Source organism: Harpia harpyja, chromosome W (genome assembly GCF_026419915.1).
Source record: "Harpia harpyja isolate bHarHar1 chromosome W, bHarHar1 primary haplotype, whole genome shotgun sequence".
Lineage (NCBI taxonomy): Eukaryota > Metazoa > Chordata > Aves > Accipitriformes > Accipitridae > Harpia > Harpia harpyja.
The window spans coordinates 37126422-37153438 of NC_068968.1; the positions used below are offsets into that span (position 1 = coordinate 37126422).

At 45.7% G+C, this 27017-nt stretch overlaps 1 protein-coding gene across 1 annotated transcript in view; it reads left to right on the plus strand.

Moving 5' to 3' along the window:
• The window catches only part of KIAA1328 (KIAA1328 ortholog), a 167681-nt gene that overhangs the window by 33040 nt on the left and 107624 nt on the right, over positions 1 to 27017 (plus strand).

Sequence of the window (27017 nt, forward strand, 5' to 3'; positions counted from 1 at the left end):
AATATTACCGGTGACCTAGGGAGAGAAGTATTGTAACTCAACTGCAGTGACAAATCTTCAGCTCTTCTGTGTAGAAGAGTTTACTTCTGGCTTCTAGCACACACAAGAGTTTGAAACAAAACAATATGCAAGTATCTTCAGTCTTCTATCAATAGTGCCAGGCTTCACCTCTTTGTGTAACTACATGCCCTTCTGTTTGATCGATGCATAGTTAATCCTTTTTTTCTTTTTAACGTTGTGCTCCCTTAATCTGCATCTACGTCTTGCATCCTTTTTGAGAAAGTAATATCTCTGAGACATGGGCTAAATTTACACAATGGCTGTAGACTCAGTAGGGCTGAGATGGTTTGGCAACACAAATAATGTAAGCCTCTAAACCCACATCACAGTGCCAGAGCTCTGCACAGACATTTCCAAACAGGTTATAACAAACTTGTGCAAAGGTAGACTTCCAAGACCTAAGCTCAATAGCAGTAGATGTAAGATGACAAGAGACGCTTGTATCTGGGCTAGCAAAAGTACACGGTGGATTTGTAACATTAAGTTTCTAGGGGCAGGGAACTGGCAGCCCAAAGTCTGGGCAGAGCCCACAGCTTCACTGCATACAGCCTCATGCCGTAATCTCTTCCCCTCATTCCTTCCCTTGATACTGGACATCAGAGCGTGCCAATACATATCTCACTAATATGTGCCTCTTGGTGAAGTGGTTTCTGTCTGATATAAATTCTATTATGTCTCTTTATTTCCTGAATATAAGAATACAAAAAAGTGTTAAATCTGTTCCGTAAACATCCTGGTTGAGTCAATACTCAGTGGTGCTGTCACATTCACATAAAATCCATGCATTGAAAGAAAATCTTTAGTCTGTTGTTTTTTGTGGGGCCCAGGCCATGGTTTTTAGAGTTGTATGCAATCAGTTAGGTGTCTAAGTCTGTATTGTACTTGCAATAAATACCTGATTTTTCAGTCACTAGTCATCAAACACACTCTATGAAATATGTAACTTCAGTGGATTCAAGGCAATTGAAGTGGCCGGAAGTGATATTTTAAATCTTTACTAAGAGCTACCTTGTCAAATCTACGTCTGTTGGGTATAGTAATCCACTAATCTGAGTAAAGACTGAGTCTTGCTGATGACTTGGCTCTCTAGTTGAATCAGCTCATGGATGGGATCCAGGGAGTCTTCCCTGAACTGCTTCTACCACTGCTCCCTGGTGTTCTGGAGGTTTTGCTCACTGGTGTTCCGGGAAAATAATCTTCATGTTTCAACACTGGTACACTGGGAGGAAAGAAAGGTCACACTATTACATGATGCATTTAGCCCTTTTAACACTGCACCCAGCCCTCTCCCCCACTGTCACTCTCCAGAAGTGTAACCGTCATGCTGCTGGTTGAGCTCTTGATGAATCCATTTACAGTGTCTGAAGGCAAGATACCTAAGGATTGTAGAGTTACCAACCTACTTTAGCAGGACTCTCTGGTTATCAGCAGCTGGCAGCACTCTGACAATTATATTTGGAGTTTAGTGACATTTGGCACATTCCCTAAAGCATTAGGTCCTGGATTTCCTGAGTGGTTAGGACAGGACAAGTGGGATGAACATATGGAAAGTACTTTGTCCAGCACAGTGGAGCAAGGTTGGAAGAAAGAGTAATTAAAAAAAAAAAATCTCACTTTGCTAGAAAAAGGGGAAACAGAGAAGAACATGTGAAGAGAAAACTGGAGTAATTGTTTGCAAAAGGGAAGCAGATGATATATTGATTCAAGAAGAAAAGGGATGAGAAGAGATGAGACAAAAAGAGGCGAGATGAATGAACAGAATAACTTGTAAGCAGGATAGAGAATGTATGAGCAAACCGGTGGGAGAGTATCTGGTGCAGTGTCATGGTTTAACCCCAGCCAGCAACTAAACACCACGCAGCCGCTCACTCACTCCCCCCCACCCAGTGGGATGGGGGAGAAAATCGGGAAAAGAAGCAAAACCCGTGGGTTGAGATAAGAACGGTTTAATAGAACAGAAAAAAAGAAACTAATAATGATAATGATAACACTAATAAAATGACAACAGCAATAATGAAAGGATTGGAATGTACAAATGATGCACAGTGCAATTGCTCACCACCCGCCGACCGACACCCAGTTAGTCCCCCGAGCGGCGATTCCCTGCCCCCACTTCCCCGTTCCTATACTAGATGGGACGTCACATGGTATGGAATACACCATTGGCCATTCATTCCCAGTTAGGCTTACTTCAGCTTCCAATACAGTTAACTCTTGGGATCCCCCTGTCACACCAGAAATACAAATGGGTTCTGCCCCTTCATAACTTGATGGCAGTAGAGTGCACTGTGCGCCGGTGTCTACTAGAGCCTTATACTCCTGTGGGTCTAACGTGCCAGGCCATCGAATCCACACAGTCCAATAGACCCGGTTATCCCTTTCCTCCACCTGGCTGGAGGCAGGGCCCCTCTCATTCTGGCCAGAGTATCCAGTATTCACTTCTCGTAAAATTGGCTCAGAAGTCCCTTCAAGAGGATCAGAAATAAGATCAGCCCTTCTACTCTGTTTGGAAACTGGAGCGGCATTTTTCCTGGTAGAATCCCCTTTTGTGGTGTTTTTTCCTCGCAGCTCACGTACCCGTGCATTTAGGACCGAGGTAGGTTTTCCATCCCATTTCCTCATGTCCTCTCCATGATCACATAGGTAAAACCACAGGACACCTCGCGGTGTGTACCTTCTATATTCTCTCTCTTGGGCAGAGGAGCGCTCACTCCTAATAGCTGAGACATTGGTCCTTACAGGTGGGCAATAGGACATCTCCTCTTTGAATTGCTGGAAATCCTCGGACAGCTTCTCCACAGCTGAAATGCAGGCTTGTAGGGAGGAGGAGAGATTTTCTTCGTATTGCTGGAGTTGGCGAGCCACTTCATCCACTGTCGGTGCCTCTTCGTCTTTCCAGGTCATTATTGCCAGTGAGTTGGCATAGGACGATGGTGCGCTCCGTACAAACTTTCGCCACATGGGTCGTGTGCATTGGACTTCATCTGGATCTTTGGGTAATTGTGGGTTGTCCGGATCATGATGAATTGTCTCTAGCACAGCTAATTCCCTCAGATATTGGATACCTTTTTCCATGGTGGTCCACTTGCTTGATTGACATATAACATCTTCCTTAAAGGGGTACCTTTCCTTCACACTTGACAGGAGTCGCCTCCAGAGGCTGAGGGCTTGTGTCCCTCTTCCAATTGCCTTGTCAATGCCACCTTCCCTGGCAAGCGATCCCAGCTGCTTGGCTTCCCTACCTTCTAATTCCAAGCTATTAGCCCCATTGTCCCAGCATCGGAGGAGCCAGGTGATAATATGCTCACCTATACGGCGGCCAAAATCTTTTTGCATATCCCGCAGCTCACTCAAGGATAGGGACCGGGTTATTACCTCTGGTTCTGCCTCTTCCTCCTGTTCCCGTGATGACCCTGGTTCGCCTTCATCCTTCGCTAAGCAAACTGATTTTTTTGTATATTTCTTCTTCTATATGGGGGCAACTGATACTGGTGCAGGTTGGTCCGCTGGTTCAGTTGCAGTACCGCTCGCCGGGTCTTGGATAACCGCAGTGTCTGTTGCCAAGGTTTGGGTAGCTGCTGTGCTCATTGCTGGGGCTGGAGGGGCCGCAGTGCCCGTTGCCGAGGTTTGAGTGACCGCAGTGCTCATCATTTTGTTGTTAGGTCCAGAGACCTTCTCTTCCCCTTGAGGGTACTGAGTGGTGTCGAACAGGGCTCGATAGGCATGGGCCAGGCCCCAGCACGTTGCAGTAATTTGTATCTCTCTGGAGCTGCCGGGGTGACAGCATACCTTTTCCAAATATTTTACTAGTTCTTCTGGATTCTGCACTTGTTCAGGGGTGAATTTCCAAAACACTGGAGGTGCCCACTGTTCTAGGTACTTGCCCATACTACCCCACACACCCTGCCACTCATAATTATCCAGCCTTGGGGCAGATCTCTGGGTGATTTTCTTAAATAGTTGTTTAACCTTAAACGAGAGCTGAACCACATTCAGAAACATGCTAATTCCTAGCAGTAGGGCTAGGACCGTGCTGGTCCCAACATCCCAAGAGTATTCAAATTTTTCAAAATCCTCAAACACCATTGTAACTGGACTGAAGGTGAAAGGAGAGAGGAAGAAAGGTACCCCACCCATAGACTGGTTTTCCAAGGAGGAAAGGTAAATGGTATAATTATTAATAGTTTCCCACACATGGCTTCCACAGTATAAAGGTGACAATGCTGAGTGCAAGTACCGGATTAATCCCACAGCCGACGACTTTATCATACCATAAACCAGTGTTATACAATACATCAAAGCGAAAACCTTAATCCACCTCCCACGGATGATAAGCAGCAGAAGAGGGACTACATACAGCAAGCGAGGTGATACATAACAGAACTTTAAAAACCAGAGCAACAACTCTAAGAACACATAAATCAACATAATGACCAGCGACTATTAGACCGATATAATGAATGCTAATAACAAATTTGTTTTAACAAGCTCTGGTCAGGTTTGTCGTTATCTCAACCCTTCGTGCCCCACGTTGGGCGCCAAAAAGGACTGTCGTGGTTTAACCCCAGCCAGCAACTAAACACCACGCAGCCGCTCACTCACTCCCCCCCACCCAGTGGGATGGGGGAGAAAATCGAGAAAAGAAGCAAAACCCATGGGTTGAGATAAGAACGGTTTAATAGAACAGAAAAGAAGAAACTAATAATGATAATGATAACACCAATAAAATGACAACAGTAATAATGAAAGGATTGGAATGTACAAATGATGCGCAGTGCAATTGCTCACCACCCGCCGACCGACACCCAGCCAGTCCCCCAGCAGCGATTCCCTGCCCCCACTTCCCCGTTCCTATACTAGATGGGACGTCACATGGTATGGAATACCCTGTTGGCCAGTTTGGGTCAGGTGCCCTGTCTGTGTCCTGTGCCAACTTCTTGTGCCCCTCCAGCTTTCTCGCTGGCTGGGCATGAGAAGCTGAAAAATCCTTGACATTAGTCTAAACACTACTGAGCAACAACTGAAAAGATCAGTGTTATCAACATTCTTTGAATACTGAACTCAAAACATAGCACTGTACCAGCTACTAGGAAGACAGTTAACTCTATCCCAGCTGAAACCAGGACATGCAGCAAGTGCAGTAGCTTGGGTAGAGTAAGAAAAGAGAACGCTAACAAGAACCAGTATGGTTCAAGATTAACTTCTACACAAGATCATAAATACTGCACTGATAGAGCCAGGATGCAAATTTGGTGATGTGGAACAAGCATGACTTCAGTCTCTGCAGACACAGGCAATCACAAAACATTTTGGGCAGACAGGAAGCTATGGAGACCCATCTTTCTCTCAGTAAAGACAACCTACCTCTTTCAAATATTGCTCTCTGGGAAATGACTACTGCTTTAAATGAGGATTCCCAACATGTATACGTCATTAGCCCCATCACCATTATAAAAAGCAATTAAAAGCATAAAAAAAAAAAATCTTTGGATTATCCACATGAAGGAATACAATTCATCCCAAGATTATACTGCTCTACTTGCAAGCATGGAAGTGACATACAGCTTTCCTAAGTTAACAGAAGATTATACAAATCTTTTTCCTGTTTAAGCAGCAATTTTACATGGGCAACCCAAAGACTGCCACTGAGTTTGTATTATTTCGGATACAGCTTTCTGGAGGTTGATTCAAAAGAATCTTTTACCTAAAAGCTTACACTATTGAAGTTACTGTACATCTGAGGAAAAAGCAGATATCTGATGTTCCCATCAGAAACTGATAGCTAAATTAAAAGTTTCAAATTAATGTGCTGTATAAGCCATTGTTTAATAGGGTCCACTGCGCCTGTTAGACAATTAGTATTACTCCTTGTTGTGGGTTTGTGTCGTGGTTTAACCCCAGCCAGCAACTAAGCACCACGCAGCAGCTCACTCGCTCCCCCCCAACCCAGTGGGATGGGGGAGAAAATCGGGAAAAGTAAAACTCGTGGTTTGAGATAAGAACGGTTTAATAGAACAGAAAAGAAGAAACTAATAATGATAATGATAACACTAATAAAATGACAACAGTAATAATGAAAGGATTGGAATGTACAAATGATGCGCAGTGCAATTGCTCACCACTTCGCCGATCGACACCCAGCTAGTCCCCGAGCGGCGATCCCCCCCCCACTCCCCCCAGTTTATACACTAGATGTGGCGTCACATGGTATGGAATACCCTGTTGGCCACTTTGGGTCAGGTGCCCTGGCTCCGTCCTGTGCCAACTTCTTGTGCCCCTCCAGCTTTTTTGCTGGCTGGGGATGAGAAGCTGAAAAATCCTTGACTTTAGACTAAACACTACTTAGCAAGAACTGAAAATATCAGCGTTATCAACATTCTTCACATACTGAACTCAAAACATAGCACCATACCAGCTACTAGGAAGACAATTAACTCTATCTATCTCAGCTGAAACCAGGACAGTTTGCGTGGCGGGGTTTTGGTAGTGGGGGAGGGGCTGCAAGGGTCACTCCCGTGAGAAGCTGCTAGAAGCTTCCCCAGCTCCAAGTCGGACCCGCCTCTGGCCAAGGCCGACCCAATCAGCGATGGTGGTAGCACCTCTGGGAGAACGTATTTAAGAAGAGAAGCCTGAAGCAGAGGGGGAGAGGAATGTGAGAGAAACACCTATGCAGATACCAAGGTCAGTGGAGAAGGAGGGGGGGGATGTGTGCCGGAGGAGGTGATGCCCCTGCAGCACGTGGTGAGAGGGCAGGCTGTCCCCCTGCAGCCCATGGAGGTGAGCGGGGGAGCAGATGCCCACCTGCAGCCCGTGGAGGACCCCACACCAGAGCAGGTGGATGCCCAAAGGAGGTTGTGACCCTGTGGGAATCCCACACTGGAGCAGTCAGTGCCTGAAGGACTGCAGCCCACGGAAGGGACCTACGCTGGAGCAGTTCATGAAGGACTGTCTCCCGTGGGAGGGACCCCACGCTGGAGCAGGGGAAGAGTGAGGAGTCCTCCCCCTGAGGAGGAAGGAGCGGCAGAGGCAATGTGTGATGAACTGACCCCAACCCCCATTCCCCGTTCCCCTGTGCCGCTGGGGGGAGGAGGTAGAGAAAATTGGGAGTGGAGTTGAGCCCAGGAAGAAGGGAGGGGTGGGGTGTCCTGGGTTCAGCTGGGATAGAGTTAATTTTTTCAGGAACCTGGGAGGTGGGGGGGCATAGCCGGGGCAGCCGACCTGAACTAGCCAAGGAGCTATTCCATACCATGTGACATCATGCTCAGTATATAAATGGGGAGCGGGCCGGGGGGAGGTCTCTCAATTTTCGGTGGCGGAGCATTGGGTTCCGGGTGGTGAGCAGTTGCACTGTGCATCACTTTTTTTTTTGTATATTCTTTCATTAGTACCGTTGTTGTTGTTGTAACCTTTTTTTTGTGTTGTCCCAGTAAACTGCCCTTATCTCAACCCTCGAGGTTCCAGGGTTTTTTCTTTTCTCTCCTCCGTCTCCTCCCTATCCCACCAGAGGGGGGCGGGAGGAGTGAGCGAGCGGCTGCGTGGTCCTTTGTTACCGGCTGGGCTGAAACCACGACAGTCCTTTTTGGCGCCCAACGTGGGGCAGGAAGGGTTGAGATAACGACAGATCTGGCCAGAACGTGTTGAAACAAATTTGTCATACGCATTTCTTATATTAGATAAATAGATGTTAGTCACAATGTTGATTCATTTGTTTACATGGTGGCGTTTTGTAAGTTCTTATGTGCTCTATGTATTGCCTGTAGTTACGTTTCTCACCTCTGGGAGAGTGATTGGGATTATCATTTTGCTGTACTGGGCAATGTCGACTTGTGAAATGATTACATCACTGGTCATGAGGTTAAGCTGGTATCTGTATGAGGCAGTGATATCATTTCCATACTTCGGGCACATTCTATCGGATTTTAGTGGTAATTACACTCACTCCATGGGGAAGTTGGGGGGGGATACTTCCCCCCGTCCGTTCGCCTCCCTTCTCTCCTTCCGACTAATTACAACAGCTTTTGAGAATTTTGAATATCCTTGGGATGTGCAAGCCAGTGTGCTGTTAGTGCTATGCCTCCTGAATATGTTTCAGGTCTTGTTTAGGGCTACAAAAAGGCTCTTTAAGAGTACCACCCAGAGATCTGCCCCAAAGCTGGATATTCATGGGTGGCACGGCATGTGGGAGGATATGGGCAGGTATCTAGAGAACTTCTCACCTCCAGTGGCTTGGAAGTTCACTCCTGAACAACTACAGAACCCTCATGAAGTGGTAGAATATTTGAAAGAAAAATGCTGTGGCTATTCCAAAGACGTACAACTCGCTGCACTGTGCTGGGCCCTGGCCAGTATCTACGAAACACTGCTTGATATTAGGAGGCACCCTCAGGGGGAAAAGGGGGAAAAGATGAAAAACAGGACAACAGGCACCATGGCTACCCAAACCCCGACAACAGGCACCGTGGCTACCCCTACCCTGACAACAGGCACCGTGGCTACCCCTACCCCGTCAACAGGCAGTGTGGCTACCCCAACCCCGGAGACAGATACTGCAGCTAAACCAGAGAACCAACCTGTGCCAGTATCAGTCGCCCCTGTACAGAAAAAGAAACACACAAAGAAATCAGTTCGCTTAGTGAGAGATGAAGATGAACCAGGGTCATCGCGAGAACAGGAGGAAGAGGCAGAACCTGAAATAATTACCCGATCTCTATCCCTGAGTGAGTTGCGTGACATGCGAAAAGATTTTAGCCGCCACCCAGGTGAGCACATTGTTACCTGGCTGCTCCGATGCTGGGATAATGGGGCTAGTAGTGTGGAATTAGAGGGTAAGGAAGCCAAGCAGTTGGGATCTCTGTCTAGGGAAGGGGGCATCGACAAGGCGATTGGGAGAAAAACACAAGTCCTCAGCCTCTGGAGGCGACTTCTGTTAGGTGTAAAGGAAAGATACCCCTTCAAGGATGAAGTTACATGTCACCAAGGCAAGTGGACCACCATGGAGAGAGGTATCCAGTACCTGAGGGAATTAGCTGTGCTGGAGGTGATTTATAATGATCCAGAAAATGCGCAGTCACCCACAGATCCAGATGAAGTCCAATGCACACAACCCATGTGGCGGAAGTTTCTACGAAGTGCACCACCAACCTATGCCAACTCATTGGCAGTGATGTCCTGAAAAGAAGGCTATGGACAAACGGTGGACGAACTGGCTGTCCAACTCCGGCAATACGAAGGAAGTCTCTCTTCCTCCCTACGGGCCTGTGTCTCGGCTGTAGAGGAATTGTCCCGAGAGTTCCAGCAATTCAAAGTGGATATGTCCTCCTCCCCACCTGTACAGGCCCGCATCGCAGCTATTGGGAGTAAGCACTCCTCTGCCCAAGAGAGAGGAGAGAGAAAGTACACACGACGGGCTAACCTGTGGTTTTACCTGCGTGACCATGGAGAGGACATGAGGAAGTGGGATGGAAAACCTACCTCAGTCCTGGATGCACGGGTACAGGAGTTGCGAGAAAAAGCAACCAGAAAAGAGGATTCTTCTTGGAAAGCTGCTGCTCCAGTTTCCCGTGAGCAGTCCCCCAGATGCAGTAGATGGGCTGATGCCATTTCTGATCCTCTTGAAGGGACTTCTGATTCATGTGTGCAAAAAGTGAGTAACGGATATTCTAACCAGGATTAGAGGGGCCCTGCCTCCAGCCAGGTGGAGGAGAGGGACAACTGAGTCTACTGGACAGTGTGGATTCGATGGCCTGGCACGTCCGACCCACAGGAATATAAGGCTCTAGTAGACACTGGTGCACAATGCACCCTAATGCCTTCAAGTTATAAAGGGGCAGAACCCATCTGTATCTCTGGTGTGACAGGGGGATCCCAAGAGCTAACCGTATTGGAAGCTGAAATGAGTCTAACCGGGAATGAGTGGCATAAACACCCCATTGCAACTGGCCCAGAGGCCCCGTGCATCCTTGGTATAGATTATCTCATGAGGGGGTATTTTAAGGACCCAAAGGGGTACCGCTGGGCCTTTGGTATAGCTGCATTGGAGACGGAGGGCACAGAACAGCTGTCTACCCTGCCTGGTCTCTCTCAAGACCCTTCGGTTGTGGGGTTGCTGAAGGTTGAAGAACAACACGTGCCAATTGCTACCACGACGGTGCACCGGCAGCAATATTGCACCAACCGAGACTCCCTGATCCCCATCCATAAGCTGATTTGCCAATTGGAGAGCCAAGGAGTGATCAGCAAGACTCACTCACCTTTTAATAGTCCCATATGGCCCGTGCGGAAATCTAGTGGGGAATGGAGACTAACAGTAGATTATCGTGGGCTGAATGAAGTCACGCCACTGCTGAGCGCTGCTGTGCCAGATATGTTAGAGCTTCAATATGAACTGGAATCAAAGGCAGCTAAGTGGTATGCCACAATTGACATTGCTAATGCATTTTTCTCCACTCCTTTGGCAGCGGAGTGCAGGCCACAGTTTGCTTTCACTTGGAGGGGTGTCCAGTACACCTGGAATCGACTGCCCCAGGGGTGGAAACACAGCCCCACTATTTGCCATGGACTGATCCAGGCTGCACTGGAAAAAGGTGAAGCTCCGGAACACCTGCAATACATTGATGACATCATCGTATGGGGCAACATGGCAGAAGAAGTTTTTGAGAAAGGGAAGAAAATAATCCAAATCCTTTTGAAGGCTGGTTTTGCCATAAAAGAAAGTAAGGTCAAGGGACCTGCACAGGAGATCCAGTTCTTAGGAGTAAAATGGCAAGACGGGTGTCGTCACATCCCTATGGATGTGATCAACAAAATAGCAGCTATGTCCCCACCAACTAAGAAAAAGGAAACACAGGCTTTCTTAGGTGTTGTGGGTTTTTGGAGAATGCATATTCCAAATTACAGTCAAATTGTAAGTCCTCTCTACCAAGTTACCCGGAAGAAGAATGATTTTAAATGGGGGCCTGAGCAACGACAAGCCTTTGAACAAATTAAACGGGAGATTGTTCATGCAGTAGCCTTTGGGCCAGTCCGGGCAGGACAAGATGTTAAAACTGTGCTCTATACTGCAGCTGGGGAAAATGGCCCTACCTGGAGCCTCTGGCAGAAAGCACCTGGGGAGACCCGAGGCCAACCCCTGGGGTTTTGGAGTCGGGGATACAGAGGATCCGAGGCTCGCTATACTCCAACTGAAAAAGAGATATTGGCAGCATATGAAGGAGTTCGAGCCGCCTCAGAAGTGGTTGGTACTGAAGCACAGCTCCTCTTAGCACCCCGACTGCCAGTGCTGGGCTGGATGTTCAAAGGGAAAGTCTCCTCTACACATCATGCAACTGATGCCACGTGGAGTAAGTGGGCCGCACTGATCACACAACGAGCTCGCATAGGAAACCCCAGTCGCCCAGGAATTTTGGAAGTGATCACGGACTGGCCAGAAGGCAAAGATTTCGGAATGTTGCCAGAGGAGGAGGTGACACGGGCTGAAGAGGCCCCGCTGTATAATAAACTGTCAGAAAATGAGAGGCAATATGCCCTGTTCACTGATGGGTCCTGTCGCATTGTGGGAAAGCATTGGAGGTGGAAGGCTGCTGTATGGAGTCCTACATGACTAGTCGCAGAAACTGCTGAAGGAGAAGGTGAATCGAGTCAGTTTGCAGAAGTGAAAGCCATCCAGCTAGCGTTAGACATTGCTGAAAGAGAGAAGTGGCCAGTGCTCTATCTCTATCCTGACTCATGGATGGTGGCAAATGCCCTGTGGGGGTGGCTACAGCAATGGAAGAAGAGCAACTGGCAGCGCAGAGGTAAACCCATCTGGGCGGCCGCACTGTGGCAAGATATTGCTGTTCGGATAGAGAAGCTAGTGGTAAAAGTACGTCACGTAGATGCTCATGTACCCAAGAGTTGGGCCACTGAAGAACATCAAAACAACCAGCAGGCAGATCAGGCTGCCAAGATTGAAGTGTCTCAGGTGGACCTGGACTGGCAACATAGGGGTGAGCTATTTATGGCTCAGTGGGCCCATGATACCTCGGGCCATCAGGGAAGAGATGCAACATATAGATGGGCTCGTGATCGAGGGGTGGACTTGACCATGGACACTATTGCGCAGGTTATCCATGAATGTGAAACATGTGCTGCAATTAAGCAAGCCAAGCGGTTAAAACCCCTGTTGTGTGGAGGGCGATGGCTGAAATATAAACAGTGGGAGGCCTGGCAGATTGACTATATCACACTCCCACGAACCCGCCAAGGCAAGTGCCATGTGCTTACAATGGTGGAAGCAACCACTGGATGGCTGGAAACATATCCTGTGTCCCACGCCACTGCCCAGAACACTATCCTGGGCCTTGAAGAGAAAGTTTTATGGCGACACGGCACCCCAGAAAGAATCGAGTCGGACAATGGGACTCACTTCCGAAACAACCTCATAGACGCCTGGGCCAAAGAGCATGGCATTGAGTGGGTATATCGCATCCCTTATCACGCACCAGCCTCCGGAAAAATCGAACGATACAATGGACTGCTGAAAACTACATTGAGAGCGATGGGGGGTGGAACTTTCAAACATTGGGATACACATTTAACAAAAGCCACCTGGTTAGTTAATACTAGAGGATCTGCCAATCGGGCTGGCCCCGCCCAACCAAGACTTCCACATACTGTAGAAGGGGATAAAGTCCCTGTAGTGCGCATGAGAAGTATGTTAGGAAAGACAGTCTGGGTTAGTCCCCCCTCAAGCAGAGACAAACCCATCCAAGGGGTTGTTTTTGCTCAGGGACCTGGGTACACCTGGTGGGTGATGCAGAAGGATGGGGAAGTTCGATGTGTATCTCAGGGAGATTTAATTTTGGGAGAGAATAGCCAGTGAATTAGGCTGTATGATATTTAACTGCTAAATAACCTGCCAATGTATGTCATTGTATCTATAGTGTCTATATGCCATATCAAGGGTATTACTGTAAGAATTACCCAAATGACTGAAGGATGGGCTTTGAAACTGAGCCAAGTACAACAGTGATAGAACTTGAACTGGCGCCCAGCAATTTCCTCGAGATCAGCCTCTTCGACCTGCAGGCCAAGGGTGTGGGTTGCACCAAATGTACCAGCCACAAGTTCCAGAGGCAGCGTACAACAACCTAACACCTCACACCATCTCTCTTATCCTGAAGAACTGTTACAACAGATGGAGCCCCAAAGTCTTGGACTAAATAAAATTGATGGACACATTGGAGGGATAGCCCATCGACTAAGGGAATACTATTTGTGTGTGTGTGTGGGGGGGGGGTGTGTCCATATACATATATATATATAAGACAAGGAAAGTGGTAGTAGTTGATTGGAAAATGTAAGATCTGGGCATGATGTAGATGGTATAGAATAAGGGGTGGATAATGTCCTGGGTTCAGCTGGGATAGAGTTAATTTTTTCAGGAACCTGGGAGGTGGGGGGGCATAGCCGGGGCAGCCGACCTGAACTAGCCAAGGAGCTATTCCATACCATCATGCTCAGTATATAAATGGGGAGCGGGCCGGGGGGAGGGCTCTTGACTTTCGGTGGCGGAGAGTCGGGTTCCGGGTGGTGAGCAGTTGCACTGTGCATCACTCGTTTTGTATATTCTTTCATTAGTACCGTTGTTGTTGTTGTAACCTTTTTTTTGTGTTGTCCCAGTAAACTGCCCTTATCTCAACCCTCGAGGTTCCAGGTTTTTTTTCTTTTCTCTCCTCCGTCTCCTCCCTATCCCACCGGAGGGGGGCAGGAGGAGTGAGCAAGCGGCTGTGTGGTCCTTTGTTACCCGCTGGGCTGAAACCACGACATGGGGGGAAGGTGTTTTAAGATTTGGTTTTACTTCTCATTTTCCTTGTTTTGATTTGATTTGTAGTAAACTAAATTGATTTTGGTTTTTTCCCCATGTTGAGTCTGTTTTTTGCCTGTGACCATAAGTGGTGAGTGATCCCTCCCTGTCCTTGTCTTGACCCATGAGCTTTTCTTTATATTTTTGTGGTGGGTTGACCATGGCTGGGCGCCAGGTGCCTATCAAAGCCATTCTATCACTCCCCCCTCCTCAGCTGGACAGGGGAGAGAAAATATAGCAAAGGGCTCATGGGTCGAGATAAGGACAGGGAGACATCACTCAACCAATTACCATCACGGGCAAAACAGACACAACTTGGGGAAAATTAACTCAATTTATTACCAATCAACCAGAGTAGGGTAATGACAAATAAAACCAAATCTCCAAACACCTTCCCTCCACCCCTCCCTTCTTCCTGGGCACAACTTCACTCCTGGATTCTCTACCTCCCCCCCCACAGAGGCGCAGGGGGACGGGGAATGGGGTTTACGGTCAGTTCATCACACATTGTCTCTGCTGCTTCATCCTCTTCAGGGGCAGGACTCCTCACACTCTTCCCCTGATCCAGCGTGGGGTCCCTCCCACAGGAGGGTTGCTGGTTGACAGCCGGCTGAATATGAGCCAGCAGTGTGCCCAGGTGGCCAGGTGGCCATCGTTTTTAGAGTTGTATGCAATCAGTTAGGTGTCTAAGTCTGTATTGTACTTGCAATAAATACCTGATTTTTCAGTCACTAGTCATCAAACACACTCTATGAAATATGTAACTTCAGTGGATTCAAGGCAATTGAAGTGGCCGGAAGTGATATTTTAAATCTTTACTAAGAGCTACCTTGTCAAATCTACGTCTGTTGGGTATGGTAATCCACTAATCTGATTAAAGTCCAAAGTCTAACTTCTCTATTTACTTCTTTTTGGGCTATAAGATTTTTTTTAAAAGCAGATCAATAAACAATCTCAGTCTTTTCATTTTACTAAGCAATATAATATAAATGAGTACTGGTGTAGTAGTAAATCATTAATATACTCCTTAATCATAGAGTGACCATGTCCCACAGATGCGATTTAATCATGGAAAAAAGGCCAATGAAGTGTAAAGATGCATCAGGAGGGGTGTTTCCAACAGAAGCGGGATAGTACATGACACCATTTTAAAAGATCCTAGTATGAGAGCATTCAGGATGCCATGTACATTTATAGTTGCAGACCTGGCTATATGCTAATATGTCATTGTTTTTGATCACTCTATAAAACAAGAATCAAAAACCACGTCAGGTTTGTATTTGGCTGGGGAGCCAGTGTGGTGCGAGGAGATGTGTTGGCATCACGTTAGAGCTGTGCTTTGTACCTGGACTGAGCCCGTGCCAACGCACTGAGCCTTTGATGGCTTTTTGGAATAAGAAAAGCATTAGAGTCTCCAGATTCACTGGTCCCAAGATTTGTAAGACTTTGACACCAACAGACCTATGTAACCCTAAAACCCAATAATAATCTGTGCTTAAAATGCTTGATTCAATCATCATGTGATACAGATAAAGATGATTAGAATAAGAGGAGAGAATTTTCATAGAAAAAGATGGGTCCTGCAAGGGTGCTCTCATGTTGGTTTCAGTGGTAATGGTTCCTAATCATTAGAGAAATCAGATTGAAGGACAGGAAAGATAAAACCTCTAATTGTGTTTATTATGGAATTTGATGCATTTATGAAAGGCTTTCCCTGCAACATGTTCCCTGATATCAGGGGAGCTATCAGTGACCTGGAAGCTCACCTCAGGATTCTTAGGAGTATGTGTATTTGCCCAGGTTAGTGGTTATTAATTTTCATTGCTATCAGTGTGAGAAGTTTGTAACTTTATGTTCCTTCATTTCCTCACTTAGAAACCAGGGATGATGATTTATCATGCCAGTATCCTGAGTATTGAAAGTTAGCATCTATCACGTGCAACTTTGTCAATGAACAGAAGCAGTTGTAGATGTTATGTCTTTTATAACTCTTCTGTCTGCATATAGGCACTACAGGATCCTCCAAAACTCTTATTTTCTGTGCATATGTAACTCTTCATAATACCTGTACACAGGAGTGCAATCTTAAATATCTGGTGCTCTAATTAGGCATCTCTTCAAAATGTCTTGTTAGTAGGGCACACTGGAAACCCTGTGAGTACCTACTTTCCACTCTTATTGTGTCCCTCCTTTGCTATATTGTCACTTATTGTCCCATCCCACTCAGTGGGTTTGGGGGAGGTGATCTTTTAGATAGTCCGTTGCCGCACACAGGAGTCACAACAATGACTCAGGAGGGACAGGGAAAATTTCAACACCCCGTTTCGCTCGGCAAATCCCAGGGCAGGAGTCACGACAATGGCTCCTAAATGCTCAAAATATGTTTTATTTAACGTTGACTTATAACACAAGTGTGGCTAAATTTGGCATAGCAGATATTTCGAATAAAAAACTGGACACCTAACAGCTGTAGCAAAATATTCCTAACAACAAGGTAGGAGGAAGAGAAGAGATAAGAGAGAGAAGAGAAAAAAGGAGAGGTAAGTATCTCCACCCTTGGATCCAGCAAAGAAAGAGTCTTGGTAGTAGCTGTCTGGATTCATCAGGCGGTGGGCGTGTGCCTGGGGTTAGTCTCCCCCCCCTTTATACCCTCCTCCGAGAGCCCTTCGCTCATGCGTTGTGGGGTTTTCTGGAAAGTTCTTGAGGAGGGAGTGGGGGGGGGGGTGTTGCTGATGCCCCCTTATCCCATGTAACTTGTTTACACAACTGCTGTGGTAAGGGCCTGTGGCAAAACTCTGAACCTGTGACAAAACATCCGAAGCACAACTACTAGAAAACTTCCCAGAAAGACAATCGCCAGAAAGCCTCTTCAAGGCACAACTGCTAGAAAGCCTCCCAGAAAGAGTTCACTACCCCACCTCTGCAGGGCACATCCTGTTTTGGCTGCTTGCAGCTACCTGCTTGGTTGTTTGAGACAAAATGGTTACCAGTCTCTCACACTTATCTTTAGCAAATGATTGCTCCATGGTGTGATCCATGATCAGAAAAAGGGCTTTTGCAATTGCAGCTCATTTACTGAAAGCTCCTGCTATCAACACCTATCAGCCTGTCTGGAAACTCCCATGGAGGAGAGAGTGCTTATGTACCGATAGTCTTAGTGAAGGAAAACATAAGGACTCTTGCACCAAGCAGGTGGTTACCTGCACACTCAGACCGATCTCTGCAGCAACAGCTCAGCGACAGCCTGTTTTGCAGTGCAGCCCATCTACTGTAAAGTCTTTTGTCCTGTGTGAGCCAAGTTGAGAAGGGATGATGCATTGTTCTTCTATCCCTTTATCACAACCAAATTGCAATCTAATTTGGGAGAAGTTTGTTCAGGAGATAGCTTGCATATGGCATTTTGATGGGTACCTTGTGAATGAGGCTGGCTCTCAGCCAAACAACAGTGATTCTGGATAATGCACTAAAAGACAGGCATTCACTTTACTGAAGAGGATGTGATTCTCCTCCTGAAGGAGAGAGTGACGTGACTTGATCTACTAGAGAAGTTTGGATTTAGTTCAAAAACTTTGTTTGTCCTAAACATGCTTTTGCATCATTCCTTATGGTACTTTAACTGGTGACAGCTAGTCAGGCTTTTCAGATATACAGATGCTGTTTTGAAGGATTGTTTTTTTACCTATGATTTGACATTTACATGACTTTCTTTTGTGAAGGCTGACCTCGACTTCAGCGCGGCCTTTGACACTGTCTCTCATGGCATACTCCTTGAGAAGCTGGCGGCTCATGGCTTAGACAAGTGTACTCTTCGCTGGGTAAAAGACTGGCTGGATGGACAAGCCCAGAGGGTTGTGGTGAATGGAGTTAAATCCAGTTGGTGGCGGGTCACAAGTGGTGTTCCCCAGGGCTCAGTATTGGGGCCAGTTCTCTTTAATATCTTTATCAATGATCTGGATGAGGGGATCGAGTGCACCCTCAGCAAGTTTGCAGATGACACCAAGTTGGGAGGGAGGGTTGATCTGCTCGAGGGTAGGAAGGGTCTACAGAGGGATCTGGACAGGCTGGATTGATGGGCTGAGGCCAACTGTACGAGGTTCAACAAGGCCAAGTGCCGGGTCCTGCACTTCGGTCACGGCAACCCCATGCAGCGCTACAGTCTTGGGGAAGAGTGGCTGGAAAGCTGCCTGGCAGAAAAGGACCTGGGGGTGCTGGTTGACAGCTGGCTGAATATGAGCCAGCAGTGTGCCCAGGTGGCCAAGAAGGCCAACGGCATCCTGGCCCGTATCAGAAATAGTGTGGCCAGCAGGAGCAGGGAGGTGATTGTTCCCCTGTACTCAGCACTGGTGAGGCCGCACCTTGAGTACTGTGTTCACTTTTGGGCCCCTCACTACAGGAAAGACATTGAGTTGCTGGAGTGTGTCCAGAGAAGGGCAACGAAGTTGGTGAGGGGCCTGGAGCACAAGTCTTATGAGGAGCGGCTGAGGGAGCTGGGGCTGTTTAGTCTGGAGAAAAGGAGGCTGAGGGGAGACCTTATCGCTCTCTACAACTACCTGAAAGGGGGTTGTAGTGAGGTGGGTGCTGGTCTCTTCTGTCAGGTGGCTGGAGATAGGACGAGAGGAAATGGCCTCAAGTTGCAGCAAAGGAGGTTTAGGTTGGATATTAGGAAAAATTTCTTTACTGAAAGTGTTGTCAGACATTGGAATAGGCTGCCCAGGGAAGTGGTTGAGTCACCATCCCTGGAGGTATTCAAAAAGCACGTAGACAAGGCACTCCAGAACATGGTTTAGTGGGCATGGATGATGGTTGGACTCGATGATCTTGAAGGTCTTTTCCAACCTAAATGATTCTATGACAGTCCTCCACGAACTTCTCCAACGTGTGTCCTTCCCATGGGCTGCAGTTCTTCACGAACTGCTCCAGCATGGGTCCCTTCCACAGCGTGCAGTCCTTCAGGAGCACACTGCTCCAGCGTGGGTCCCCCACGAGGTCACAAGTCCTGCCAGAAAACCTGCTCTAGCATGGGCTCCTCTCTCCATGGGGTCACAGGTCCTACCAAGAGCCTGCTCCAGCACGGGCTTCCCACGGGGTCACAGCCTCCTTTGGGCACCCACCTGCTCCGGTGTGGGGTCCTCCACGGGCTGCAGGTGGATATCTGCTCCACCGTGGACCTCCATGGGCTGCAGGGGGACAACCTGCCTCACCATGGTCTTCACCACAGGCTGCAGGGGAATCTCTGCTCCAGCGCCTGGAGCACCTCCTCCCCCTCCTTCTTCACTGACCTTGGTGTCTGCAGGGTTGTTTCTCTTACATGTTCTCACTCCTCCCTCCGGCTGCCGTTTCTGTGTGCCCCGCAACTTTTTCCCCTTCTTAAAAATGTTATCACAGAGGCGCTACCACTATCGCTGATTGGCTCGGCCTTGGCCGGCAGCGGGTCCGTCTTAGAGCCGGCTGGTATTGGCTCTGTCAGACACAGGGGAAGCTTCCAGCAGCTTCTCACTGAAGCCACCCCTGTAACCCCCCCCGCCCCACTACCAAAACCTTGACATACAAACCCAATACAATTTTCTCTTCATCATCCCACCAGGGCCAAGGGGGAGGAGTGAGCGAGTATTTTCGTGGTGCTTTGTTGCCGGCTGGGCTTAAGCCACGACACTCCTGTATTATTAATGCAGAACATTATATAATGGCTCTTGACCTATAATAACTGGCTGAAGTGTTGGTTAAAACTTCTCTGAATAACCTCTGTTTACTTTTGGGCTTCAAACTGCGTGGCCACTAATAATATAGGAAAATGTTATTAAAATTTATGGTGGACTAAATTAGTATCTTGTTTGAATTATATGAAATTATTAGCCTACAAATTCCTGCAACCCAGAGTACAGCAAGAGGTGGGTTTTGACCCTAATAACTGTTTAAAGAGGCTTAAAGGTGTAATACTTGACCAGATTTCTCTGATAATACAGGACTTGATATTCCATTTGCCTGTACTTGGATGATTAACAGCATTTAAAAACGCTGAGGTTGTCATTATTTGGATGCTTTCTGAGTTTTTAAAGTATATTTAATTACAACCTACAGATCTGTGAAGACAATGGCCTTTGGCTTGTAGATGAAAAGGTGATTACTCCACTGGTTCACTGCGATACCTTTTACATGGTGCGGTTACATCTAGAATACCAAGTTCTGGTTTAAACTATGCTATGGCAGAGGCAATTCAAACAGAAACAGACACCAAGAAGAAGTTACAGAAGCTAATTTATGAGGAAATAACAAAAGCAAGCTTATTTGCATTTATAGCTCACTAAAGAATGAATTAGAGCCTGGTTCTTTAGTATTTAATCAAAGAAAGCTCAGTCTAAAGTTTTGCTCAAGTAAGGATATAGAGTCAAATCTTAAAGTGACAAACACTTAATCTGAGAGGTGTGCAGACCAAGGAGGGAAAGGGATAATGCAGAGAGATGCAAAAATTCAATAATTAACAACGTACCAAAATTGAACAAAGAAAATGTAAGGAAAAAAACTATTTCAGAACAAAGTTACTCATTCACCTATGGAATAATTAATAAAACAAATGAAGTGACTATTGCAACCTGGAAAATTTAAAACTAACTTATGATCCAAAGGGATTAGTTATGCATAGGTAGACAGATTAAGCAACAAAACAGGTCGTTCTCTATTTTCAAATCCACCAATCCATCATATTACTCAAATGCAGTGTGGTCAGTAGGACTTCCTGCAGGGCACCACGATATCTAATGAATTTTTATGCTATTCCCTGAAACTACACAACAGAGAAGACTGTCTAAATAAAGACCTTATTAACCTACCTAACCTACATACTAAGGCAGGAGTTGTAAAGCAGCATCGCCAGAAAAGAAACAAGTCTCAGCACTGCTGCCTCCTTATGAATATCAAAGTACATCACCCACAAAGGAAAACACACCTTGAACGTTTTTCCATTTTGTCTGCACCTCATATCGCGATATCCCTGCTGAGCATGAATGGCAAATTTTAAATGTCATTCAGGACCCATTGAATATTGCTAGTATTTGCATTCCTTAAAAAGCAGAAAAACATTAACCTTTTGTTTTATTGAATAAAAATGCCATGGAAATGCTGATGTAGTCTTCAGAGACTGAAGTACTTTTACAAAGAAGAATAGCTGTCATTTATTAGACACAAAGAACAATTTTACTTGATAGGATGCTTTCTGACAAAAAGCAGACTGGTATTCTCATCATAGAAAAAAACCCCAGCACAGACCTCTGAGACTTGAATAATTTAAAGCTGCATTTGGTGCAATTTGAATTTTTCTTTAGGGAGGCAAAGTTAAATACCTTTAATTTGTTCTAATTATTTCAAATTTGCAAGTTAATTATGGCTGATCATTAAATAACAAAAAGGACTATCGTCTCCATAGAGTTTTACCTCCTACCCTCTGCATTACTTAAGCTAGATTTTAGTATGCATGAATTAACTTTCTAAATAATCACATGGTTTGACTAAATGGCTCAGTAAAATGAGCTCTGATCCTCAGAATAAGCATTAACGGACATTAGAAAGGCTATTGGGACCCATGTTACATTATAAGTATTTTTAATGGGGTCTTATTTACTAATCTTTATGTACTGTTCAAGTAAGGGCACCATATAGATACATTATTTTGCTTTAATAGAGGAAAGTCAGTTCTTCAAGATACTAAAACAAATGTCCATTTAGAGCCAACTAAATTAATTTTTAAATTAATGCAGGAATACTCTGATAGAATTTAACTTTAGCTGCTCATCCTGATGAATCAATCCAACGTAATGGTAGTTTTGGTCTGCAAATGGAGTTTTACAGATCTATTGAATCGCTAAGCAACTCAAGCAGCTAAGACTCTTGCCACAGAGTAGTGTTTACTATCAGCATGTGTACACCCACGAGGTTTCATCTCTTCCCTACTCCATACCTAGCATTCATCTGATGGGTTCCCAGTCATTGATCCCAAATTTGGATACTCACCTTTCACTGAACTCTGATCTTTCCATGCATTTTTCAGTGCAGATCAGTAGTATCCAAAGAACATGACTACATTATAACTAGTTAGAAATCCAAAACATGAGGCAATTCATGCCTCCAGTATATATGTTCAATAGATGGCTGCCTTAATGGTACCCTACTGCACCCTGTTGACGCAAGGGCTTGCGTGTTTAACCATTATCAAACTAACAGATTGCTGTGGTAGGTTAGTTCCAAAAGCAAACATGTTGGAATGTTATTTCCCTGTTTGACAATTTCTGTTCTAAAAATAAAATAATTAACAGTTCATGCATGCAATCTGCTGCAATTATATCAGGCCAAGAATGCATAACACTTAATAATGCAAAACTGGTGATAAGTAGACAACCCAAGCAATACGTTTTTGTAGCTGGAACCTATATTGCCATTTCAGATGCAGTTTGACAAATAGGCTGAAAATTGCTCCCCCCCACTTCGGCTTGAAAAGTTTTCAGCGAGATCAGCTTCCAGAGTCAGCTCAGCATAAAGCAGCAGTATCACAAGTGCTGAGACAAAGATGAAGGTGTCAGTACATGACTGGATCTTCTTTTCAGCAGGGGTCCAAATTTAGATCAGTTTAAATCAAGTTATCAAACCACGTCTTGGAAAAACACCAGTTCCAAAGTGGGACTGTTTGGGAAGTTGGTTGTCTGCATGGCAAATAAAAAAATATTCGCAGGGAGAAAAGAAGTACTACAGACTTCGGATGAGTGGATCTAAAAACCAATGACAGTGGTCTACTGAACAACCACAACTTTTTCAGTCCTCTCAAGTGTACTGTGTTACTCTACTCCATGTAAGCCCCTATTTCCAGAACTACCAAGTGCCTCAGATTTTTCAAATGTTTTTTTCCCCGACAATGTGTCAGGTAGGGCAGTGTGATTACCCTTATCCACAAAGCAAAGATAAGAAACTAATGCAGTTAAGAATCTGGGCCCATGGACAGCAAGCCGGTCAGCAGAGGTGGAAGAGAACTGGAACTGACTCCCAAACACTCAACTCACTGAGAAAAGGAGATACCTGAAATTAGTGCATACTCCATGTGTGTCTGCTTAGAGCTAATCATGAGGAAAACCCTGACAACAGAGGTAGAGCTTACGGCCCCTCCTTAGTGCATCTTCATCTGCAACCCGGAGTCCTCTTCTGAGGGGATGCATCCTGCCCCTTCTTTCTAGCGGAGCTGGAGAGAAACACATCAAGATGTACAAGCCAGCAGAGCAGCACATGGGAAAGAGGAGGCAGATTGGTTCACTCACTCCTGCATTGTGTAGGGTGTGCAACACCGCAGGATGGCTGAGTAGAGCTGGAAGGGAGGTAACAGTGTTGCAGGCAAGGAGGAGAAGCACAGCATGAAGTTCAGGGCAATCTCTCATCCCTGAATGCCATCACCCTTGTGTTCTGTTGACGCAGAAGTCACAGACACTGCACACAATCAATATGATCAAGCAGATGCCACCTTATTGCCAAGATAGCTCAGTTTATATGTTCATTCTAGTTACTGTTCACACATAAGCAAATTAGAGATTGGTTAGCATGAGCTGTCCACGCGCCTAGTTACACCTAGTGATTGGTTATAACAACACTGTACACGCGCATAAACATAAGGCATAATTGGTTGTATTAACTAAAACATGCGAAACTTGTCTCAGTCTAATTGGTCAAGATAAGCTGTGGAATTGAGGTTCTTTGCCAAGTTCCCTTTATCGTGGAATGCGCACCTGTGTTCTTCTAATTGGCATCTTTCTTTTTTTGTCTTCTTGTTTATTCTGTTCAAGGCCTTCTAAAGGCATCTGGAATGCTCTTACTACCGTTAGCTAAATATGTGTCCACAAGCAAAGCATCCTTGAAGTCTGCTGCCTACAAAACATCCTTGGCTCACAAATTGATCAATTCTATCGAGTCTGGATTGTTCACTATGTGCCCATTACTTTCCAAATATCCCACAAATCCCTCTTTTTGTTTTTGAACAATCCAGACTTTAGCCATTGCATTCTGTACCATCCTTCCTAAACAACTGAGTATACAAGGGATAATTAATAACAAGACTACCAATACTAACAAAGCAATTCCCAACATTTTTAACAGATCTCTTATCCATCCCATAATTCCCCAATGGGTAAACAGCCTGTCTAACCATCCCAAACCATCACTAACCTGCAGTTTTTGAACTTGGTCCTTCATCATTTGTATAGCTTTATGGATCGATTCAGAGTGATCAGATAAATTCATACAACACATTCCATCTAAATCTTCACAACCATGACCATGTGCTAGCAATAGAAAATCAATAGCAGCTCGATTCTGCAACATTGCATGCCGTCTTGCACTGCAAACTCAGCCCAGCAATCGGTAGGTGCCAGCTTTATGTGGGCCTCCCCATGGAGGCAACGATGGCCTTGCCGTACACCAGCCCGATGCTCTTCGGAAAATCCCGGTATTTATACATTTGCAGAGGATCGGATTTAAGCACACGTGGCCAGCGGGTGCCAAAATCAGCCTCGGTTGCAATATGGGGAGCCTATGACGCATACACTCGCTGGCCAGGCGCGCTGCACAAGTCATAGCCATCCTGTCTACTGGTTCATGGGTTTTGTGATGCGGTTGCAATGCACAGAGAATCTTGACCTGTCATGTTGGTCAAGGTGACCTACAAAATCTATGAACACAATTAATTAAACACAGTAAAAGCAACATTATACCTAATAAAATATACAAGAATAAAAGAAACCCCGATTTTTAACAAAGATACAAACCAACTCCTAAGTCCCCATCCCGCAGCTAAATGCTGTAAGCCGAAATGACAGCTTTCTTAATTGCGTTAAAGCTCTTGCAGCTCCTTCTTGCCTCTGCAGTTCTGTTATCTTGTTTATTAATTGCTCCACTGTCCAAGTTCCTCATGTCCGTTGTTTTTCTGGTGGTTCAAAGTCCGTTTATACTGCAGCTGTCACGTACTCTGGCCCACTCATGTTAACTGCAGCCTACTTATGCTAACTCTAAATAATCAGGCTCAAAGAAATGTTTCCCATTTTCCATGAAATCTCCCACAATTCCCCCCCTTTTTTTTTTTTTTTTCTGCAAGCCAAGTTACATGAAATGCTTTTGCAATCATACGTTCAACTATTTTTATGATACGTGGTACAATCATTACAACTGCTAATATTACAATTAAAATAACTAAGCCATGTATAAGCAAATCTTTCAACCATCTCGTAATTCTTAAACTTGTTAGTCATCCACTTAACCCTGTGTTAGTTATCGTGAGTCTTTTACTGTGAATCATATTGATATCGGGTGTCAGTAACGTAAGTTGTCCGAGGCTACATGGCCTCCCGTTAAGTTTCGATGGAATTCACCCTCACACTCTATCCCCACAAATTAAAAACATCCCTGCAGGTAAAGCAGCTGGAATAGAGAAAAAAAAAAAAGCGTGATATTCTGGAATAGATATAGTTACACCAAGCTGTAGCATTTCTATATACAGGCAAAATAGCATTTACATTCTGACCCTTTCGAGTGGTGTTATAGGTGTAATTAAACATCACACAGGCATTCAATGATGACTGATCCTAACAACTCTAACTCTTGAGGTTCTTGCATTACTTGAGGCAGGTGTGCATACACACCGTCCCAATTATCGACACAGGATTGTGGGTTAGTACAAAGGGAAAATTCAGGCATTGGATCTGGCCAGGTGTCTAGAGGTAACCCCACCAAAGAGGTAGAAAAAGGGTTTTCAGGGGTAGCGACAGAAAGACATATAGCTGCTTGATGCGTTATGTTCGCCAAAGTTACCCATACATTCTGTTTTGGTTGTTGGATCATCCATTCTTCACTTATGTGTGTCACCCATAACAGGCCAAATGCAGCAAGGAGGAGGAAAGCGGGGTCGGGGGGGGGGGAAGGGGGGTGCATCAAAGGATACGGTTGGCGTTTTTTTCTCGCTTCACAGCAGCCTCCTGATTCTGTAGGGTTTCCTTTAAGCATACGGTTAGGGAGGCTTGGGAACTGTCAGATGGCTGATTAATATCGGCAGTCCCAGTGAGTGGAGCAGAAGTCAAGGGCACAGGAGCAGGCGGACAAGCTCCAAAAGTCTCTCTCGCTGCATTATGTTTTTCTCTCCGCGTTTTTCCTTCGCTTGTGGTGGGAGAGAGAGCAGCAAAAGCAGATGCAGACGCTTTACGATCTGCTTTCATTAATTTCCATAAAGTTGTAAGACCTTTAACTTCTTTAGACCCGTCACTAATTTCATCCCATAGGGAGGTTCCGATAGCTTCCCAGGTACTAAGCGCAAAAGCTGTACCCACACTAATTAAAAGGTTTCTGTTCAATGCTTTAAAAGCTAAATCTTGACTGAGTTGTAAAACTTCTATGGCAAATTGTGCCTGCCATCCTGATCTGGCATAAGGACCTGCCCCCAATAACATTTGAGCTTGCACTCCAAACAAAGGATCCCCGTTCTGTTGTGGGATAGCGGCTGCATTTTCACAGGTCGCTTGCCAGCTTTGATAAAATTGGATCTGCTGGGATGGAAGCAGTAACATTTGCACAATCATTTTAACATCGTATGGTGTCAATAAATGTGTAGAAAATACATGTTGAATAACAGATTGACTGTATGGTGATTTTAACCCATATTGAGTGATTGCTGCCTTAGCTTCTTTTAAAACTTTCCAGTCTAACGTTTCCCAAACAGGACCCCCATGCGCCCCTGCCACAACTGGAAACGCAGATGGAATAATTTCACCTTCAATTAAAGCATCTCTGATTACCCCCTTCCATCTTTTTGCCGGATCTCCCACCCCACTCCCTGTTAATAAGGTCACCGGAGGTGGCTGTGGCAAAGGAGCCACGGCACCAATCTCACCCGATATGTCCTGGGAAACACAAGGATTCATTGGAGGTGGTTGCGGGAACGACGAAAATCCTGCGTTGAAGGGTGGTGGAGGTGCAGGAAAAGTTGAAGATGCCGGCTCGGACTTCACCGACGGCTCCAGGCAGGCTTCAAGAGTCTCTAGCCTTTGTAACAGTTCCTTTAGTTGTGGATCCCCCGAACCTATTGCCCGTTCCTCCTTTC